General features: G+C 36.0%; 1 protein-coding gene and 1 non-coding gene across 2 annotated transcripts in view; both read left to right on the forward strand.

Annotated features, from left to right (window-relative positions):
* Positions 1-24,134, forward strand: part of ST6GALNAC3 (ST6 N-acetylgalactosaminide alpha-2,6-sialyltransferase 3) — a 658,045-nt gene that overhangs the window by 126,654 nt on the left and 507,257 nt on the right. The gene's annotated exons all lie outside the window — the stretch shown is intronic.
* On the forward strand, positions 6,634-6,740 carry LOC126007401 (U6 spliceosomal RNA). The gene has a single exon (XR_007494977.1). It is a non-coding gene; the product is annotated as a U6 spliceosomal RNA (small nuclear RNA).

The raw sequence follows: 24,134 nt of genomic DNA on the forward strand, positions 1-24,134 counted from the left end.
TGAGAATACATGTGCAGAGATTTAAGGGATCCTTTGGGAATAGGAAAAGAAAGGAGAGATGAAGCTGTGGTCCCTTTGGTCGCTAAGGTGCTGACACAGGTTGAAAATTGGATTAAAGTACATGAATGACACTTGTTCTTTTGAGATGGAAAGGAAAGCAGATGAGGTAAAGGGGAAAATAAATTAGCTTGCATACTGAGGAAAAAAGGGAAGTTGGAAAATTGAGGATAGTTAAAAAAGGTGGCTTAGCTTTCACTGATGATGGAGATTAGGTCATTAATGGGATTTGGAGGAATAGAAGATGTGAATAAGGAGACAGAGTTAAAGCTTGCTTGGCTATTCTCAGATAATTCATACTTTTCTAGAATCCCTATGATAGAAAAGGTTACCCTAGATTTATGTATATTAAATTCCAATGCTAAATTAAAGAACTAACGCTGGTCTACAGTTTGTTACTGTGTTGTCTATAATTATATTGCATAGAAAGTTCGGAGGGTAATTTCCATAGGATTTAATTTTCTGCAAAGACTCATCTCATACAAGAGATGAGGAATTTTGAAGATAGACATGTTACAATTTCTACCCATATTTATAAACTGAGGTTGGTACCAAGCCTCATTGACTTCCAGCTGATGGTTCCTTTCACAAGGCTATCTACAGTTCTATCAATAAATGACACCACTTGACTTGAGAAGGGATTTCTCGAGTACTATTCTCTTAAGAGTGCTGAAGGAGGGACTGGAAGAATAGCTCCATGTTCTATACATATTTTCCATGTAGAAGCCCTGGATTCAGTCTCTAGTACCATGTGGTTTCCCCCAATATGGGGATCTGGGAGTTTGAAAGTAGCCCCTCAGCACTACTGGGTATGACATCCCAAATCAAAGGGGAAAGGTGCTGATGGAAAAGGTGAAGAGAGACAAATACTTTTACATTTTAATTTCTGGACTCATAGTCTCAGAGTCAAATTGCCTGTGCCCTCTTAGTTGCTTTCCTTGCTTCCATTGGCAACTTGTTGCCAGAATCTGTGTCTTGGCAAGAGGATATTTTGTTTCTGAGGTAGGTGGCTAAAATAGACTGTCTTAACTGGAACATTCACTGCTCTGTGCCTCTCAGCACTATGGATCATTTTTCAAAGCTTTTCACGGCTTTTTCTCTTTGATCAGGAAAAAAATCACTTAACAGTGAGACCAGAATCTATTTTCATAGACTCTCAAGTGCCCTTTTTCTCACCTCTGGTCTTTACTTCTTGAAAGAGTTTAACCTTATGAATTAAATTCTTTCCGATTTTAACATTATAAAGGTGAAGTGGGAAACTTGGGGCTTTTGATTATTGATCCTTACCCCATAAATGTTTTTTTTCCATTTAACTAGCAGGTAATTCTCTTTCTCTTATTAATTCTCTATAAACATTAAACTCAGGACGTCAAATAGAAGCTAGAACAAACATTTCATTTAGAAGTATCATACAATAAATAAAGAGGACATTATGCTTCTGAGTATAGCTAAATTATGAAGAAAATCTAATAATGAAAATAGCATATTTTATTACATTCAGCGTCCACAAAGTCAACAGAACCTCTTCTCATCAGGAGTCAAACAGCACAAACACTGTTTTCCCAAAATTTCTTTTTTTATTGCCCACCCTCTTTCCAATCTACACTAGTGTAAAATGTAAATTGTAAGATGACACCCAGCTATTAATCCAAAACAAAAATATTCCCTCTTCTTCCTCTTTCCTTTAAACCTATTGTTTGATATGTAAAAGCCCACCTGAATCATTCGACCTTCCCCTTGCTGTTGGAATTTTTTTTTATTAAAAAGCCAGTTTGGCTTGGAAGGCAGAGATACCATGAGGGAGAAGTCACTGACTCCAAAACTCTTTCCTGACTGGCTTGGTTTATTAATCCTTCATGGCTACCCATCTTCAGACCCATCTGTTGGGGTGATTTCACAACATGGGATTTATTTTACAACTGGAACTCTAACAGGGACCCGAAGACCTAAAAAGACCCCAATAATAGTGAGTTATTTGATCCTCTGGTGGAATATCTCCATCATAGACTCCTTCAGATGGACTGAGTGTACAGTGCCTGTCATTGGAACATTGGTGCACATGGACTCCATTCTGAATGTATTCATGTTTCTATGGTCTGATCCAGAGGTCCTCAAACTTTTTAAACAGGGGCCAGTTCACTGTCCCTCAGACCATTGGAGGGTCTGACTATAGTAAAAACAAAACTTATGAACAAAACTTATGCACACTGCATATATCTTATTTTGCAATGAAGAAACAAAACAGATACAAATACAATATGTGGCCCACGGGCTGGTCCCTCAGCTTCCCTACTACTCCTGGTAATAGAACTCCCCTGTGGCGGATAGAAGCAAGCAGTGAAGGGGTGAGAGCTGAAGATTCTGAGCAGCATCTCAGAGGCTGGTGCCTACTGCCTTTAATTTAACAAAGGTTCTTTGTACGAGAAACACGGTCCCCCCAGTCTGTACCAGCTCTACTGGTCACTGATGGAGTATAAGCCAAAGAGAAAGCTTCATTGGAGGGGTGGCTAACAGCAGGAGATTAGCAGGTACCCCCACTCGGATTCTGGTCCAAATACAAAAGGCCTTTTCTGTCTTAGATCCCAGCAGCCTACCATAGAAGTTGAAGATGGAGGAGAAAATGGAAAATCCAATCTTAGACAAAGCCAAACTGAGGAGAAACTGCTTTCAGAATCTCCTGCAACTTTCTTTTAGTTTAATCTCACAATCCTATTTGCATGTCACTATATTGCTGATTAAACTGTGAGTTCTGTCTGTATGGATTTTAATAGCTATTGTTTTATTCTATGCCCCAGTGCAGACAGGTAATTAGATATCCAACTTTAGTGGTTTAATATTAGTTTGCACAGTTCTGGGGAAATATATAATGTTGTTAGATTATTAATGGTTCTTAGCTATCCAATAGGGAATGCTTTCTGAGTGATGTGATGTTTGATTGTGTAGACTATTTAGCAACTTATTCTCAAATTATGTCTGCAATAATGTTCTAATATCTTTGTTCACAGAAATAGATGGAAAAGTAACTTGGATACTATATATTTTTAAAAGTTTATTTATTTATTTATTTATTGGTTGATTGGTTTTTGGGCCACACCCATCAGTGTTCAGGGGTTACTTTTGGTTCTGCACTCAGAAATTGCCCCTGGCAGGCTGGGGGGACCATATGTGATGCCGGAAATTGTACCGAGTCCCTCCCTGATTGGCCGTTATGCATGGCAAACAAGGGTGCTATCTCTCCGACCCTGGATAATATATTCTTATCATAATATTCATTATAAGAATTTTCTAGCAAACTTATTTTCAGTCTGTATACATATCTTCAGAAATGTTCTTCTAAACTTGTTTATTGAAGTTTATGGAAAAGGAACTTGGATTTCTAGACTTTATAACAGTGCTCAGTGTAAGAATGTTTAAGAACTTTTTTCCTTTTCTTTCTTTTTTTGTTTGTTTGTTTGTTTGGGTCATACCCAGCAGCGCTCAGGGGCCACTCCTGGCTCTACACTCAGAAATCGCTCCTGGCATGCTCGGGGGACCACATGGGATGCCAGGATTTGAACCATCCTTCTACATGCAAGGCAAATGCCCCACCATCTTGCCAACTCTCCAACCCCCAGAACTTTCAAATTAAGTGTGTTTGCAGAAAGGTTCTAATGTGTATGGTCAGAAAAGTCTATAAAACAATTTTGTGATATGTATAAGACAAAAATATGGAAAAAAGCTGATTGTTTTGAGGATGATGTATGCACAATTTAACCTTTGATGCTTTTACAGCCAACTTTTAATGTGCCTATGCAAAATAACAACCACTTTTATAAGTTCTAATCTGGGCTTCCTACCTCCAGCAGAAAACAGTAGAACAAAACTGTTGTAGCTTTCTCAATTGCCTTTTTGTTTTGTTTTGAATAGAAAGGATGAAATTGTAAAATGACATGCAGTTATTAACCCAAACCGAAGGCATTCCCCATCTTTCATTTTACTTTTAACCTATCCCCTTGATATATAAAAGGGTCACTCAACCCTCCTCCTACTTGTGGATTTTGACTGGAAGAATAAAGAAAAGTCAAATTGGCTTGTTGTTCTCACAGATACCATGAGGGAAAATCCACTGACTTCATGACTCTTTCCTGACTGACTTGGTTTATTAATTCTTCATAGCTACCTTACCTGATTCAGACCCATCTGCCTGTGGGAGGAAATATGCATGTGTGGTGATTTCACAATGTGGGGATATATTTTACACGTTAGGTCTCCCTTTATATATTTCTCCCTCCATTCTTGATTTCTTCCACAGTATTTCATACACTGTAATACTGTGTATTTTAAATACTTGATTGAACATAGTCTCTTCATTTCTACTCCCCCCACTTTTCATATTCTCTATTGCTCCATGCTGAGTCTTGGTAATTGTAGTGATACTAAATAAATACTTGTTGAATGAATAATAATGAGATAAAAAATATCTACTGTAAAAAAAAATATCTACTGTGCCTACTATGTACCAGAAACTACAGACTCTCTGTTTTAATTCCTTTGCTTATTTCTACTCAGACCACCATAACATTATATTATAGATTAAATGGCTTAAATACTGATATGCATTTTCTCACTAATCTAGAGGTTATAGTCCTAAAATCAGGTTTTGTTTTGTTTGTTTCTATTTTTTTTTAAGTGGGGAGAGAGTTTACCCAGTGGTGCTCAGGGATTGCTCTCACCCTGATGCTTGGAGGCCATTCTTGATGGTGTTCAGTGAGCCTTGATCAACTACAGATCAAATCAAGTTTACTCCAGTGTGCACAGTATGCATTCTAGTCTGCTGAATGATCTTTCTAGCTCTTAATTTGATTTCTAGTTAATGCCCTCTGCCTGGCTTGCAGATAACACATCACTCTGGCCCTCACCTGTTATGATGAGAAAACTAGGTTTTCTTACAAGGCTCCTAATTCATCAGATCAGGGTCTTACCTTTATGACCTCATTTAACTTTAAACTTTAAATGTTAATTAAACTTTAATTACAGCCACCCTAGGATTTAGGGCTTCGGCATATGCATTTTAATGGAATTCTTACTCCTAATAACCCTTAAGAAGTAGACATTGTGATTACCTGCTATACAAATGAGGAAACTGAGACGTAAAGCAAGGTACTTTCTTTTTTTTTCCCCCTCCCCTCAAGGTGCTTTCTTTTTTTTTTTTTTTTTTTTTTTTTTTTTGGTTTTTGGGCCACACCCATTTGACGCTCAGGGGTTACTCCTGGCTATGTGCTCAGAAATCGCCCCTGGCTTGGGGGGACCATATGGGACGCTGGGGGATCGAACCGCGGTCCTTCCTTGGCTAGCGCTTGCAAGGCAGACACCTTACCTCCAGCGCCACCTACCCGGCCCCTCAAGGTGCTTTCTTAAGATTGTACTCATAAAAGAATCAATTAGGTTCCAGTTACATATCTTGTATACTTAAACTGGGCTTTATAAAGGTATGAATTTATAAGTGACATTACATGTACAATACAGGAATATATAAAACATTGTTAGAGTTGTTTGATGTAAACTCTTGGAAAAGATGTAATATGAGATATTGAACAGAATTTTAGAGAATTCTATTTAAGGAAGAGAATTTCTTAGGTTCATACAATGCTTGTCAAATTTTGTATCTTCAGATTTCTTTACACTTTTACAATGTATGGAAAACCACTGAAAGCTTTTGCGTATGTGATCTTACTGTTGATATATTGTATTGGAAATTAAATCTGGAACGACTTAAATATTTTATAAATTTACTTAAAAGTAGTAGTAATAATTTCTTACATTTTTGAAAAAATGAAATATGTGAATGAAAAATTACTATATTTTACAAAAGTAAAAATATTGAATGATAGTATTATAATTATTTTTCTCCCCACAAATCTGTCCACTTGAATAGAAGACAGCTGGATTCTTGTATCTGCTTCTGGATTCAGTCTGTTACAATATGCTGTGTTAACTAAAGTAGAAAATTTAGCCTCAATAGTGCATTTTGCTGCAACATAGATGGAATTGAGAGATATTATGCTAAATAAAATAAGTCAGAAGAAAAAGGATGAATACAGGATGATATCACTTGTATGTGGTATTCAGAATAACTGCACGAAGAAATATAATGAGTTAAATAGGAGTTGTAAAGAGCATGCTATGCCCAGAGTATAGTGAGGAGAAGGAAAGAAATTGAATGTAGGAGGAGAAAGACAAATATGAAAAGAAAAAGGATAGGGGCCAAAGGGTCTCAGGTGTATTGATGGTGTTAAAAAGGACAGAACTAAATACCCAAGCCAGAGTCAACAAAAATGAGAGCAAGTTTAGTGAGGCCTAAACAACCAAAATTAAAAACAGACCTGCTCTACTGGCAGACTGGGGCAGGTGGTGGCAGCATGAGATGCATTCTGGGAACATTGGTAGAGGGAGGTTGACACGGGTGGTGGAATTGATCCTGAAATACTCTATGTCTAAAACTCAACTATGAATAACTTTGTAAATCACAATGGTTTAAATAAAAAAATTTAAAAAACGTATTAAGCCTAGTGCAAGCTTTAAAAAAAAAACAGCCTTGTGCTCGCTTCGGCAGCACATATACTAAAATTGGAACGATACAGAGAAGATTAGCTTGGCCCCTGCGCAAGGATGACACACAAATTAAAATAATAAAAAAAAAACAGCCTTATATAGATACATCGTTGGAAAATAGAATAGTACTTGAATAGCTTCTTAGATCATTGTGGATTTTCAATACTGAGCCGCAAGTGGTAGTTTCTTAAGAATTAGTTGTAATGTGAAATCTGAACAATCAATAAACCTTTCTTTTTCTGTTATGCCAAAAGCCATTGGTCTAGCTTTCACTTTGAATGAATTTTTCTTTCACCCATGCAAGTTTTTGAAACATTTGTGTTGTTGGGCACTTAAACTTTGGTTCAAAATTTAAGATTTGATTGCAAATTTAATTTGGTTTAAAATTAAGATTTGATTTCAAAATTAAAGATTCTTTAAATTTTGACACATTTTACTACAAAACAGCCAGAATATAGTCTCTATCAGAAAAAATTTTAAGTTCTGTGAAGCTAACACAGAACTTGGGGAAAATCCCATTTTTCTTGAAAACTAGATATTTTAAATATCTGACACCTGATACTGTAAGTTATTTTTCTAAAGTGATAAGGTGCCTTCACTTGTTTCAAGAAAATTTGGATCTGCCAAGGGTCCATGTCTAAATAATGATACTTTGTTAAGCCCCCCAAAACTCCCATCTCAAGTAATAATTGTATTTAAAAAGTTATTAGTACTTAAAGTTTAAGAGAAGCAATAATTCTTTCTGTTCCATTAGAAACACTTTTAGTTGATTTATTCTATTGAAAGGACAGGGTCATGAGGGACATACCGTAGTTACTAGTTACTACTAGTCTGGTTTGGTGCCACTGCCTTCCTTATTGAAGCACTTGCACTTTTTTACTACGATTGCTTTAGTATCTTTAGTGTTAATGAAGTGAGAAAAACAATGATAAATATACCTTGGTATTTTTACCAGACCAATTTTAGCCTTATAGTCTCCTAATAGATTCTCAGAGGTCTTTTAAGCCTTGCCTCCCCTCCCCCGATCTTTGGACTGCACTTTGAAAACTACTTTTAGAGGAATTGTGTTTAGGGTTCAGTTCCATAGGGATAGCAGAAACAGGTATGTATTTGCTTTAAGTATAAAATACAAGGATTAGAAAGCCATAAAGTCAGTTCAAAGGACTAATGTGCTACTTTGCATACAAGAGGCCTGGTTGGATCTCTGCTACCCCTGGTTCCCAGAACACTGTTAGGAGAGACACCTGGACCAAGTGCCGGGAGTAGCTCCTTAGCACTACTGGGTGTGGTCCACAAAATATAAAAAACACATTTAAATGAGAGAGGATTAGCCACTTCAAAAATGAGTTTCGTGGAAGGAATAGGGCAGCTTTTAAGTGGGAAAAAATTACTCCTAAGTAAGAGAGAGATTTTTTTTCCCCTAAAGCTTAGGGCTAACTATTGGTTCTACACTCTGTCATTACTCAATAGGGAATCATGGAGATAAAACTAGTATCTTACCCACTATACTATTTTTCCAGCCCTAGAAAGAAAGTTTGCTAAAGAAATCTAAGCTCAAGTTCATTCTTCCAGTTGGGGATTGACTCATGAGATGTGTCCTCTTGGCTTTTTCTTTTGGATCTCTCTCTCTCTCTCTCTCTCTCTCTCTCTCTCTCTCTCTCTCTCTCTCTCTCTCTCTCTCTCTCTCTCTTCCCTTCTCCTCAATTTTATTGAAGTGAGTTTTTAAAAATAAAATTATTTTAATCTCCCCTGCCTCAAACAACAGAACAATCAAATAACCTAAGCTTCTAGGTTCTGGGCTAATAGTCTTTATGGACAATGCTTATGTTATCTCACACGTAAAATTGAAATAGTGTCATTTTTGTTTGAGTTAGTGTGTAAATACTTGCAGCAGAATCTTGTAGGGCTCATATAAATATAATTATTGTGAGAATGAAGTTTTTCTTTTGTTATAGGTTGAATTGGAGAACTGTTCTCAAATTTCAATAGACAACAGTATGTACCCACTACCACCTTCCACCACAGGAGTTTTACAGATTGCCCATCTCCATCTCCAAACCTTCTTTCTCCACAGATCTGCCATGAGAACATAAATATATTTATTTCTATCAAATTCATGAACAAGGCTGATACTGCTCTTCTGAGAGGCACAATTTAAAATTTTTATTTATGTATTTTATTTTTGAGTCATTCCTGGCAATGATCAGGTCTTACTCTTGGTTCTGTGCTCTGGGATCACCCATGGGGTGCCAGAGATAGAAACTAGGTTGAGTGCATGAAAGACAAGTGGCCTATTCACTGTAATATCTTAGCACCTAGGTAACACACATTTAGGACATTCTGAATCAGAGGATTTACTTGGTAGCCTTTTCTTTGTCAGTTATTCATTAAACCAGTACTTATTTGATATCCTTAAATGGGATGTGATATATATCTAGTCTTCCTGTTTCATTAGGTTTCTTTCACTAAACTTTATCCAAGAACTCTGTATGTATATGTATGCATGTCTGAGTATACACACTTTCTCTGAAAAATAACCCTTAGCCAGTAACTGATTTAGTTTGTACTGTTTAAAATATGCTTGCTTTGTTGTACCTAGTGACTGTTAAATCCAGGTGACTGGGTTACAAAAATTCACCTAACTTTTATTAGCTTTATTTACCAGCATAGTTTTCTTTTGCTATTGTCAGTGACAGGGATTTATTTATACAGATTTCAACACTACATACTCTTTTATAGTTCATTTTCCTCTACCACTGTCTCAGTCTACTCTACCTTCACCTTTATCTTCCAGCCTTGGTAAGCTCAGTTCTCATGTTCTGTTGCCTCATTTCTGTTGCTATATGTTTATTCTCTCACTATGTTTATGTATATCCTATATATGAGAGTGATTAGTCTGTATCTGTCTCTCTCTTTCTGGCTAATCTCACTCAGCATGATATTCTGCAGATCTATCTATGTAGCAGTGAACTGCTGGATTTTTATCTTTTCTTGTAGTTGAATGGTAGTTGATTTATACACTCATATATCATAGAATCTTTCTTTAGTCACCTGTTCCTAGACATTTGGATAGTTTCTATATTTTGGTTGTTTTATTTTTCTGTTTTACTTTTGTTTTGGGGCCATATCTGGTTATACTCAGGGTTTCCTTCTAACTCTGTGCCCAGGGATTCACTTCTGGCAGGGTTCAGGGGACCATATGGGATGACAGAAATATAACCTAAGTTGGCCACATTCAAGGCAAGCACTCTACCTACCCATTATATACTATCCATCTAGTCTTTTACTAGCATATTTTTTAGTAACTCTAAGTACTTAAACTAATATCATCTTTTCCATGCTTTTGAACTTACTGTAGATTACTTCCTTTTTGAGTGTATGAGTACTAGTTTTTAAGGCTTTGGATGTAGATGTACTAAGAGTTTTGGGAGTTAATGATCATTAATCAAAATTGATTGGTTTAAAGTTACACATTCATTGAATAAGTATGAGAAAGTCAACTATGTGCATGGTTTTGTGGCAGAAGCTGGACATTGTCAAAAGGACAGTATAGGCATATGTCTTGATTTTAAATAGGAAATGACAAGGCAAGGAGCAGGTACATAATTCTTGGGGGTCAGCAGAGTTTTACTAGGGTAAGTACTGTGAAACTTTCTGTCATACTTTGAGTTTGGTAAAGAAAACAGACAGTGGGGCTGGAGAGATAGCATAGCGGTAGGTAGGACATTTGCCTTGCATGCTGAAGGATGATGGTTTGAATACTGGCATGCCATATGGTCCCCTGAGCCAGCCAGGAACAATTTCTGAGCATAGAGCCAGGAGTAGCCTCTGAGTGCTGCTGGGTGTGACCCCCCAAAAAAAAAAGAAAAAGAAAGACAACAGACAGTAAATACACAAAAGTATTTCAAGCCAAAGGCAGGAAAACCTTGAAAAGCATAAGAACATAATGACAAGAAATTTAATTTGATTCATTGAAGGTAACTGGGTAATATCTCAATTTCATCCTTATTTGAATTTTGAGAGTGGATAACTCTTTGTTGAGTTGAAGATGTAGGGGGGTGTCTATCTTTAAATAAAAGTAAATTTTGTTGAATCCTTGATCTTCTAGATGCCAGCAACAAACCCTATCTTCCCCTATCTCAGTTGTGACAACCAAAACTTTCTAGTAATTATCAATGTCTCTTGGGTTTAGGGTAGTAAATTTGCTCCTGGGTTGAAAAATCACTGTTACTAGACTTTGTCATTTTTTTAAGAGTAATAAAGTTAAGTTAAAGAGCAATAAAGTGTGTCATTAAGTTTAATTAAGGAGAATAACTTGAACAGCTTTACTCTAGATATCACTATGGTAGCAATATGGAGAATGAGTGGGAGTTGGCAAGATTAGAGGCAGAGGCCCTTGTTATTGCTGTGTGGGTGGAAAATACCAGGCATCCATGATAATGACTGTTGAATGGAGAGAAGTATAGACTTGGGCTATATATCTAGGAGGTAGAACTGGTAGGCTCTGATGACATGAACAATGAGGGAAAACGGAATCAAGGCTGACTCAGATTTCTGATTTGGGTCCTGAAGTTGATGATAGAATTATCTTCTAAGAAGAATGAAAATAGTTTTTCCTTCTGGTGGAGGAGGTATAGGAAAGGAATAGATTGATTCTGAAGGATAGGTACAAACATCTTGGGTTTTAGATGATGTTGAATTTGAGGTGTCTTGTGTGAGAGTCCGAGATTTTACTTGTAGGTACAGTATGGTTCTTAAGGAATAGACCAGAGCCAATTGATGAAAGAACAAGCATCTGTGCAGAGAGGCAAGAAGTAAAGACTACTCCTGGCTAGAGTAGGAAGTTGGAGGGGAGCTTTTGGAGAAAGAAGAGGATGTGGCAGTACATAAGGAATTTGGAAGAGCTTTGCTCTATGATGAGGAGGAACCTTAGTGTCCTGATTCAAAGTTCTTTCTTTCCTTTAGTGGATTTAAGTTTCAAGTGGAACCAGATGCTCTAAAAGGATGTGACTGGTTATGAAGATTGCTACATTTTCTTTGGATAGAACCCAAGTAGAAGTGCTGAATTATAACATTTAAAGTTGAATACAGATGCTGTGCCTCTTGAGAAGAGATGCTCAACCAGACTGCTGAATTATGTAGCAGGGTTTCATAATGGAGACTAATCTCTGCTGTCATACAGTACTAGCTACTTCCTTGAAGAAAATTCCTTTTGATTTGATGATAGCGGAATTGTGTTTCTGTTTTAGAAAAATCACTTTTGATGAAAAAAAATTAATTTAGAGTTGTAGAGTTATCACCAAAGAATTATAACCAAGTCTCTGAGATCAGCATTGTATACTATTATATGATTTTCCCTTTAGATATATGTTATCCAGATAACCTGACCTTTGAGAGTACTAATGTATTATTTACATGAAACTAAGATCCAGTGTATTCTAAGATACAGTTTGGCCTTGATTTAGCACCCTTATGCCTAAATTGATTCTTTTGGTCATATGCTAGACTAGAAGGAAACTCTTTTCTATATTCTTGGATCTTCTATTTTAAAATTTCAGCAATAGTTTTAGTGGTCTATTAATTAAAATAAGATAGTTTGTAATTCTTCCCACAGAATATAGAATGCACACAGAAGCTCATATTTGAATTAGAATCCTTAGAAGCTTTACATTTTATGGTCTGACAGTCTTCATTTCTCTAATTTGTTTGTTCCATTTGTCTTGGAGGAATTGGAAAGCTGAGATTTATAGCCATCCCAATGGGAGAGTTAAGACTCTTGAATAATTGAGAGCTTATTTGGATATTCAAATGAAAAACTGGCTGAACAAAATAAAATTTGCACTAAATTTGTGGTAGTTTATTTCTCTAATTTATTACAGTATCTTTTTCCTGGCAATTCTGCCTTACTGACTGTTCTTATGGGGATTATGGGATAAACCATTTTGGATATTACAACTTTTTATCAGCTACAGGATAAGAATTGGACTTTTATTCCAAGGTAAAGCCCTGTGTCTGGAATTTTTTATTTGTTCTGTCTAAATCTCAGCATGCCTGTAGATGTGGCAGTTTTCTGTTATGTCACTTGGACAACTGAAATGAAAGGCTCACAGAAATGTAAAGATGAGAAACAGAGGGATGGAAAGATAGCACACCAGGTAAGGCACTTTATTTGTATATGCCCTACCCTAGCTCCCTGTGCACTTCCAGGAATGATCTTTGAGCAGAAAACCAGAATAAACACTATTAAATAAGTGAGTAAATAAATAAGCAGCAGAAATTAAGCAACAAAGGGGAAGGACTTTCAGGCTTCCATGGTACTTTTTAGTACCCAGTTCTAGTATGTTTTCAAAACTTAACATATCCTGTATCTTAGATATCCCTTGCAGACTCTCATCTCCCAGTAAATTGGCTGTGTGCTCCAACCAACTTGTGGGTTCCTGTACATGAGTGTAATAAAATGGACTGATTTGTTAAGGTTTTTTTTTTTCTCTTCAACTATATTGATGGTTCTCATGATTTGTTTAATTCCTCACATTTATTTAATTTTTATTGGATAACATTGATTTACAAGACTGTCTGTTTTAGGGATAACGTATTACCACACTCACTATTTGGTTCAGAATCTTAAAGCAAGCTTTTTAAAAATGAGTTAAATATTATTTGCCTGCTTTAAAGTGAACTGTCTTTGGCTTAAATGTTATGACTATTTTCTGAAAAACACAACAATAAGTACAGGAAATGTAATGACACACAGGTTTGAAATTAGAATCTTAAAAGAAGAGAGAATTAGCTTGTGTGTGTGTGTGTGTGTGTGTGTGTGTGTGTGTGTGAGTGTGTGTGATGATAGTAATCCAAGTCTATTAAAGTTTTATGTGTGAACAGGCGAAGAGAGTTAGTCTCAGTGGTAGTCAGTTATGAGTCAGTGTGGTATAGTGAACAGAAGAAGCTTTGGACTAATCAAATGCAACTAGGCTTTTCCCAAGATACTTTGTTTTTCATTTTTTTTGGTTCTATTCCTCTTTGCCTTTTGGAATAAGTGCTTTGTGTTCCAATCTAACAGGCACCCTCTGTTGACCCAGCATTTCTAATTATTGGAAAAACGTTTCTGCCTCTGTAACATTTGAAGTTTATTAGTAAATATCTTCAAAGAGTATGCCACCTATATGAAAGTAGTACAGAAATAAAGTATTTATTGTGATTCTTATTTGAAAAGTTGTCTGTGAATAAAGTTGATATGTCTGTCTAATATATTTATTATTTTGTATGTAAATGCATTTATGTGTAGAGATTGAGTTGTCTTCTGTATGTTTCAAATATTTTGTAATAACTTTTCCAAAGAACTATAATTTGTTACTTCTTGACAAAACAGAGGAAAAACTTTTATGTATTGCCTTAATTCTTTTCAGAAGGACAGTTTAATATGTTTTTATTGCTATAAATATAAAAAATAAAATTGCTTATTTGTGGTTAAAATAATTTTAAATACGGGTAAAAGATTAATAGTTGTGCTTAACTGTGGGATTATACACACCAGCATCCAACCCTGAGATAAAAGTCTGGAACAGGGTTGCTGCAGAAAATAAACCAGACCAAACTTTCAAGAATAAAGACAGCGTGGTCCAGGAGCTTTCAACCTCGTGGTTGTTTTGCCCTCCCAAACCAACAACCCTCACTAAGGATCTCAATCCACAACTGGGTTGGGGCAGAGTAGAGAGTGCAGGCAGAAGACTTACCTTGAGCTATTTTTCTCTAGGTATACCTTTTACATATTAAAAAGGGGTAAGTAAGGGAGGGACAAGAAGCCAGGGAACTTTGTTTTGGATAAAACAGGTTGCAATCCAACACTTAACTATATAAATATCATTTTCCCTTTTGTTTGTTTTTGGACCAAACATCTGGCAGTAATCAGGGCTAACTCTTAGCACCTTTAAGGTCAGGGATTACTCCTGGAGGTGGTAAGGGGTACAGTCATTAGTGTGCCAAGGATTAAAGCCAGACCAGCTTTATACAAGGCAAGAACCTTACCTGCTATACTATCTCTTTGGCTTAAGTATAATAATCTTGTTAGAGTTCTCAGTTTGTGAATGTATATGTGTGTGAATCTTCAAATGTCACAGAGGCAAGGACAACCTCTTTCCAATAATTAAAATGTAGTTCATCAGAGGGTCCCTGTTAGGCTGGGAACACAAAACACTTATCCCAAAAGGCAAAGACGAATAGAACCAAAAAGGAAAATTTGGTAATCTAATCTAACTCTAGCAAATCAGAGGTTTCATGTAATATATATGACAACAGAGATAAGATAACATGTCATATGAATGTTTTAGTTAAGTGAAGGTGTATATATCTACTTCTGTAATTAGAAAATATCTTCATTATTTAACATAATTTTGTCATTAAATTAGTAAGAAGTTGCTATTTTTCAATTTTTATTTAAGGAAGCCTTCTTATATGATTCTTATTATTTTACTTTCTTTTATCCTGGCTATGGTCTTCAGAATTCTTAAGTAAGGTTCTTAGAAAAATTCTATACCTGGGGCCAGAGAGATAGTATGCAAATAAGGCGTTTGCCTTGCATGCAGAAGGATGGTGGTTCGAATCCTGGCATCCCATATGGTTCCCTGAACCTGCCAGGAGAGATTTCTGAGCTCATAGCCACAGTAACCACTGAGCACTGCTGGGTGTGACCCAATACTCCCCAAAAGAAAAGAAAAAAGAAACATTATGTACCTTTACTGAGCATTTGTAATAATATTGTGATATTAATATGTAAATAACTGAGATTATATGAATATTTTTATTAGGGAATGGAAATACATGAATCTTCTCTAGATGTATTCAATATAGATACAAGTAAACAATAATTGTTTGTTTTTCCTTGGAATATAAGAAAGAAAATAGGTACAATTATGGTGAGTAAGGGCCATGCTTTTATAATTATGTTATTTTAATTTTGACAATTATTTAAATTTAAAGAAGCTCAGCTTTTTCCCCCTCATTTAGTCACTCATTAGATATGGTAAAAAAATGTTGATGACCAAAAAATTTTTTTTTGGAATTAAGTCTACATTGCATCTAAAATTTTAGGGACAATCTCACTCCCATACTTCTGATCAAGTTGCTTGAGGTGGAATATCATTTTAACAAGTGTTCTGGTAATGCTGATGGTCCCAGAACAATCCTTTGAGAACTTCGATGTAGGGAACTTATAGACATTTACCAAATTTCTCAATTTCAACCATGCTAAGGAATGTAAACATGTGTTGATGTGCTCTGGTGATATAAAGAACTTTGAACCTAGGAAGTTCTGGAAGTGCTCCCTGATTATCTTATGAGCTGAGAGAAGAGTTGGGGATAAGTGGGTGAAGGTGGAGTGAGATTGTGAAGTGGTTTTCCAGCTTAAGCCTTTGAAAAAGGAACATGGAGTATCCTGGGAACAGTTTATCTTCTAGTACTGGGTAGTTAGGAGACAGGGATTGTGAGCTGAAACTTGTGCAGTACCATTCAATCACTGTATTATTTATTTAAAGACTATGGAAAAGTCTTTAATAAAGACTTTAATAATATTTCTAAGGTAAAAAAGAAAGTGTTGGGCAAATAAGGAATGGGAGGCAGTAATGTGGTTTGTTTAATGTTTGCAGAAAAAAGTTATTTATTATGTGGTAGTATATAAAGACAATTAAATATCTATGTTTTAGTTGACATGTAAATACAAAAGAAAATTCATCATTGAAATGGAAAGTGAATATATAGGTATATAGGTAGGTGGTTGTATGGGCATTTTACACTAATGACAATATTTGTGATTCCTTATGCCTAGAAAAAAATTTTATTTTCTGTTTAGACTTTCTCCAGGTGGCTGGTAGTAGAACAAAACTGCAAAGAACAAAATAAACTATATTTCTGAACTACTAAATTAAGAGAATAATAATGATAAAAGGTGGTGGTGGAATAAGAGGTATTATCAGAAAGAAAGTAAAGCAATAACTTTGAATAGAATCATTTGAGATCCTAACAAGAACACTGCAGAAAAACATGTTTGCCTTTGAATGCAGAGTGGCAGTTTCAGTTTACAATTACTAATAACCCCAATATAAACATCATTTGGCATTTGCAAAATATATTGGCAAATACATTAGTAAAATTTAACTATTCCAAAGCTCTCAGAGCATTGACTTGGTAAAATAATGGAATCTCCATTAAAGAAAAAGTAATTAACTGACTCAGCAATACTGGGTAAAATGACTAGATGGCAGAGATAAGTGTGAAGGACACAGAGGGCAAATCAGTGAAATTTTCAAGCTGCAAGAGAAAGATGGTATATGCACAGGGAGAAAGCTGAGAAAGAGAGAGAAATAGAAACAGAGAGAGAAAGAGAGAGAGAAGAAAGGATGAGGAAGAGATTCTTTTCATGGATGGGAAGAATTTATTATGAATCTGAATCTTTGAAAGAGAAAGAGATAGAGAGAAAATGACAGATTTGATGGAAGGGAAATATTCATTTTGAATCTTGGATCTTTGTTATATAAGGTGTCTGTAATGTGTTTATTTGGTTGATTTTAGGGGCTATGCTCAGAAATGCTCTAGGATCACTCAATGTGGGGCTTAGGACCATACAGGGTACATATAGGTTATGAAGGATTAAAACTGGTCAGCCTTGTGCAAGACAAGCCCCCTACCCACTGTACTATTGTACCTGCTCCATATGTAATGTCTTATAGGTGACACGTATGTGAGTGAAGCTCCAAACTCTGCTTTATAAAGATGATGACTGAATAAGAATTAAGAGTGCTGTTCTCCTCTCTTAGTTCTCCCTCAGCCTTTTTCTGCCATGTTTCTGTAAAACATCAATTAAAAATTGATGAATGTCTATGGTAAGTTGTTGAAAAGGGAAGAAGAGGTGATGCTTAGAACAGGGCTTCTTAAACATTTTTATTTTATTTTCACCTTAGAACTGTTTATGTGATCTCATGAAATTGGTATGCACATAAAGCATGTGCATAATACATCATAAATTTGTGTTAAATAAAATTTATGGGCTGGAACTGGAGTACAGAGATAGGACAATTGCTTTGCATGCAACACCAAACCGGGTTCAAATCCTAGTACTCCATTAGTCCCTAGAGCCCTTCTGCAGTCAGGAGTAAGCTAAGGGTACCATTGGGTGTGCCCCCTTTAAAAAACATAAATGAATAAAACAAAAAAAAATTTATACTACTGACAGTGTGTAAAGAGTTAGAGCTTAGATGACAACAAATGGAACTTCAGGATGTTAAGTGTTTGCAGCCAGAGACTATTTTATGCTGATGAAATCGGTTCATCTTAGATATAGAGATCACTTTATTTTCACTGAAAACTCTGCCTAGAGTTTTTAATAAATGCAGGTAACTCAACTATTCATATCCTGATCTCATTGCGTTTTCAGTGTACAGCTTATTAGGTATGTATTGATGTGACTTTTGGACCTTTGTTATTGAATATGGAGATCTGAAAGTTTATTTAGTTCATCTGAATTGTGAAGAAACTGCTTGCTTGTTAAGAAAGTACTTTTTTGTGTGTGTGTGTGTGGTTTTTGGATCACACCTGGCAGTGTTCAGGGGTTACTCCTGGCTTCATGCTCAGAAATCACTCCTGGCAGGCACGGGGGACCATATGGGACACCGAGATTCGAACTGATGACCTTCTGCATGAAAGGCAAATGCTTTACCTCCATGCTATTTCTTTGGCCCCAAGAAAGTACTTTCTGAGGTACTCAGATGTACACCTTTATAAGGTTACAAATATGGTATCTTTAACTACGTAAGTGAATTTTATTATCATTCATTACTTTGTGAGGTATTGAAGAATCCAGAGTTTAAGAATATTTTATTTATTACCTGGCAATGCTCAGGGCCACCATGGTTCTGTGTTCAGGGGCTACACCCTATTGTCCTTGGGGACCATATATGATATTTATATCTGAATCATTGTCATGGCCACAGTGGCATGCAAGATAGATATCTCAACCTATATATGATTTCTACAACCTTATAGTATAGTATTTTTATCTGTTTTTGTATTGGGAGTTATAACCAGTAGTGCTGAAGAGCTACTTCTGGCCTACATCTTTAAGTTTGCTTCTGGTGATGCTTAAGAGACCATGCAATTATGGGATGGAAACTGGGTCCCATTGTGTGCCCCCCCATAATAATTATTTTATTTATTTTGAGATGAGGTTTTGAGCCGTTCCTTGCAGTGCTCAGGACTTCCTTCTGGTACTGTATTTAGGGGCACTCCTGGCTGTGCTCAGGAATGCTGGGATCAAACCAAAGTCAGCCTTAACCTATGTACTATCTCTCTAAGACAAGTTCCTCAATCCGTGCACTATTTCTAAGGTAAGTACCTTTACTCCTATACTATATGTATAATTCCCATCCTATGATATTTTTAATGAAATGATTATATACTATGTTGAACACAACTTAATTAATATCAATCATGTATAAGTACTAACCATGGGGTAAATCATAAGGTTTGAATCAAGGGAGTGGAAAAGTGTTCCCAGGCTCGCTTTCAAAGCTGAGTCATCTGGAACATTTGAGAAAATTCTTGGGACCCAGTTGGTATTTAGTGAAATTTAGATCAATGAAAGTTTTATTCAGATCAATGGAGGCTACATTCACATTAATGGAAGGGGTACTCAAATCAATAAAGGGGTCACATAGATCATTGAGGGACATATTAGGCTCAATTTAAATAGAATCTCTGGAGAGAAACTAAAGATGACTACTTTGTAGAACTTCCCTGCAGATTCTATATCAGAGCCTGGAGAGCTTTAAAAATTCCCCATCTCAATTAAATAAAACCAGTGAAGACTGAACTGTGGTTGGTAGGTTTTACAAGCCCCACACCTTCACTTAATTTTAAAATACTCTAAGGATTTAGGCCTTGCCCTCAAGAAGATCCTAATCCAAGCAGAAGCAAATGTAATTGACCTGTGGAACTATTGAGACGAAGTACAAGAGGCCTTATATGCCAAAAATAAATAAAAGATGCAGTGATAAGAACAGGTAAACAATAAGTATTTTATGATAACAAAATGATTTAAGTTTATCAAGCTGGATCGGAAGGTCACTATGTTTTAAATTTGTAGGAATTATTGGAACTTATTTTTCTCCATCACAAATTTTGTTTAAAACTTAATTTTCTTACCTTCTAGAATTACCCTGAACTCTAAAGTGAAAGAGTTAGTATCAAGATGTCCTTTTGGTGGTGGGAACATTGCACTGGTGAAAGAAGGCGTTCTTTTTATGACTGAAACAAAACTACAAACATGTTTGTAATCATGGTGCTTAAAGATCTTATTTAAAAAGATGTCCCTTTATTGATGTATGTTAAAATAAATCCCTTTAATGATCTCCAAAATTTCTAGAATAGCGGGGAGTAGGTGAATAAACTGAATACTCTGGCAAGACTGGATGATGGAAGGCATTCTGGATGGAATTATGGGGAGGAGTGGATAGCCTGGATTTCTGGCACCTGTTTTCAGACCTGCACTTTTGGGAATGCTTTGTATTGCAGAATAAGGAAAAATATTAGTCTTTCCTTATAAAATGTGGTGCGTGCATGTTTCTTTGTTTTTTTTTTTTGTATATGTGTATGAATGACACAGAGAGACAAAGAGAGATAGAGAGATTTATATCACAAAACTTCCTCAATTTAAAATTTACTCCCATAATCATTTCTTTTTTCCATTAACTGCCACTGGAACTTTTAATAGAATTGAATGAGAGGTGGTATGGACATTTCTTTGGATTTCCATAGTATTTCATCCAAGTACCGTGGACTCAATCAAAATAATAGTGACTTACCTTAAAATGTTCTTAGGTAGGTTTAGATGAATTGATTAATATAATTGTACTGATAACAATGGTGGACACAAAATGAACATTAAGTAAATATCAACCAGTCTATTACTTTACACTGCTGCTGGTCACCATCTAATGTTTTGGACTGATGGACTTTTGAAGGTAGCCATTGTCATTATGTTCCTAATTCATGAGTACAGTGCTTGTCATGTAATGAGCACTTATTGAATCTGTTCAGAGTGAAGAATTGTCCAGCTAAGATAGACTGGCCCATTTATTTAATTATTCAAATTATTCAAATAACTTATTCAATTATTCAAAGCCCATTATATCAATATTTCCGTGATATCAGTATTTCAGTTCTATCTCTTGAAGACCACTGTGCCCTCCAAACGCTTTGCTCTTTCACAATGCTAAGAATGCTATGGAAAGAGTTCCTTGTCTGCCCATTCCATTGTTCTATGGCCTCCTCTTTTGCTTTCTTAGTTGTGGGCATATCAAAACATTTCTTTCCAACTCCCTGCAGGCTCAGTCTCTCCCAAAGCACAGTCTACTCTCAGCCATGACCTATAGTAGACTAGCTGCAGGATTTCATGGCAGGGATAAAGAGAAATGTTTCTATTGGTGTTAACCAGACACTTGAATCTTCTTTCAAAAGAGCATTTTGTTTAGTTCCCCCTGGCATTGGAGAAAATTACTGTGCATTTATGAATGGGACCCTTGGTGCTACTTTCATGTTTTCAAGATAGAGAGAATTTAAAAGATGATGGAAAAATAATGAAAGTGCATATGTATGTTTTTTCCCAAAGACCAAAATCATTTCCACAAATATATTATCTGATGCTGCTGATTTTATGCTTTAAAGACTTGAGAATGAATACCTGGCAGTATGTACTAAATCTGGGTGGGTGGTTGATAGATTAAGCACTTGGGACTTTAAAGGAGATTAAACCATGGTTTCCTACTGCAGGTGTCAGATTATTTTTCATCTTGGAAATGAATGTAGTTGCCATTAGATTTCTTACCATAGGCAGAACCATTATATTATTCCAATTTGATTCTTACATTCCTTCTTTCTTTTGAACATCACTCATTTATTCAAATAGTATTTTCTGAACTAATACTGAAAGGCTATAATATAATTGAAGACATGATTTTTAGAAGTTTATATTTTAAGAAACAGAAAAGTGAAACCATAAAATAATATTATGAGTCTTGTTTGCTGAGTTTCCATGAAGTCATAGTTAAGGCAACCTTTGAAGTGAAGGGTTAGCATAGAAAATAATTCTTCCTTTTTGAATAAGCATAACTTTGAATGAGATATAACTCAGTAGCTTGTAGAAAACTCCAACTTTGATTTCAAGCTCTGCAAAGTTAAAATAAACATCTTTCATTAAATTGAGTGTTAATGTTGCCTCATTATTTGTCATTTTGAAAGATTTATGAAAGGCTATGGGGTCATTGAATTGCTTTTGGATTTGAATTCTGACCTTACTACTTTGCTCTTGTTAAGCTTTAGGACAGTGACAATAGTTTGAGAAAAACTAAATGCATATTACTGGTAGGAAATGAAGTGGGAGTGAATCCTTAAAGCTCACTTTTAGCAATATGCTGATAGTTAGAAGGCATTCAACCAGTATTGATGGCTATGAACAATAATTGCATAACAGTCGACAAATTTCTATTACTTCATGGAACTCATACTTATCTAGTTACTTCCAGCAAAACAAGCTCTTTCATCGTACCTGTGTTAACCTGTCATTCTTTGAATGACAAATTTAGTATTTTTAGTACTTTTTTTTGAGTCCTGTGAGTTAGTAGCATTAGACAATAACTCATGGATGGGTGCTTGCTTCCCTTCAGGAAGAAATATGTTGTTTTAGTTTTCTTCAGAGCTCTTCAAGAGGGAAGCCTCAGATAATTTTCTTCTAACATTAGGAGGCAGGTGACAATCCATTTTCCACCCCATCTTTTGGATCTTCTATTTTTCTGTCATTTGATATCGAGCAACAGCTTGCATTTATTGGGACACTATGCTAAATCTTTTACATGATTTATCTCATTTAATTTTCCTAACAGTTCTGTGAGGTGTGATGTTACAACTTATAAATTAGGAATCTTGCTCCCAGATGTATGCTTATTGCCGTTCCATCCCACCCCCTAAGAACTGTACAGTCTCAATCAGCTGTTACATTGGCTCTTGCCTGTGTAGTAAAGGTCTAACACCATTTAGGAGATTATAAAGTAACCACATTTACTTGTCCCCTTTGAAATCGATGCTAATGAATGGATAGTAAGGGACTAGAGTGATAGTACAGCCGGTAGGTCATTTGCCTTGCACACAGCTGATCTAGGTTCGATCCTTGGCATTCTATATGGTCCCCTAAGCCTACCATATATGATTTCTGAGCTCTAGAACCAGGAGTAATCCCTGAGTGCTGCCGGGTGTGACCCTAAAACAAACAACAACAAAAAGAATGGATAGTAAATTTATCTTCTCTCTAGTGTTGATTTTATTTTCTACTGCCTGTTATTTTTTCACTTTAAATGCTCCAATAATCCCAACATAGAGAATGACCTTGAAGCCTGCTACACGTACGAATGATAATATATGTAATCCCATTGTTTGTAGGCCTAGGCAGAGAATATAGGGAGCCCTGACCTTGTGCTTCAGAGGGACCCACTTTTGTTGATATAACAGCTGTTTCCACTCTCAGAATGAGGAATCCTTAGGATTTAAGAGATGACCAGGAACCTGAGCCACCATTTCTCTCTTTATTGAGGTGGTCCTTACTTTATCTCATGTTCCACAGGTAATCTTTGTTTGCATCTTCTCTCTTTGGGGGCTGAGCGTGATATCAAAGAGAGCACCTATATACCCAAATGATAAAGCTACTGGGATTGTGCTTAAATATGTAGGCTATCCTAGTGATCATGAATTACTATATAAAGTGCATTGAAACTGAGACTGAGCAGAACTTCTGGAACCATAATGAAAACTCTGTCCTAGGCTTCGGCCTAAGATCTGAGCAAAAACCAAGACCACTTATTACAGAAGACTGATTACAACAACAATGTTGGAAAAGAACTAGAACCGTAAAGAAAGACTCTATCCTAGACTTTGTCCTATGACCTGTGCAAATACCAAGATCTCTAGCTACAAAGGCCTGATTTTATCATCCTCATCTGAGCATAGTCTCCTGGCACCACAAAAAGACCTTGGGGGTATTGTAATGAGCATGTATGAAGCCAGTAGTTATTCCCATGGCAGTATGCTTCAAGGACGGAGAAACCCTGAATTTCACTTAGACCAAGGGAATTCCCTTTCTTATTTCCCAATACTTATTATGCCTATGTAAAAAAAAAAAAAAAAAGGAAGCACAAAACCTTACCATACCAGTATTCCTTCCTTCCTTCCTTCCTTCCTTCCTTCCTTCCTTCCTTCCTTCCTTCCTTCCTTCCTTCCTTCCTTCCTTCCTTCCTTCCTTCCTTCCTTCCTTCCTTCTTCTTTCTTTCTTTCTTTCTTTCTTTCTTTCTTTCTTTCTTTCTTTCTTTCTTTCTTTCTTTCTTTCTTCTTCTTCTTTTTTTTTTACTTTTTCTCTTCTTTTTTTTCTTTCTTTTTTTCTTTTTCACTTTTGT

Source organism: Suncus etruscus, chromosome 4 (assembly GCF_024139225.1).
Source record: "Suncus etruscus isolate mSunEtr1 chromosome 4, mSunEtr1.pri.cur, whole genome shotgun sequence".
NCBI classification, from domain to species: Eukaryota; Metazoa; Chordata; class Mammalia; order Eulipotyphla; family Soricidae; genus Suncus; species Suncus etruscus.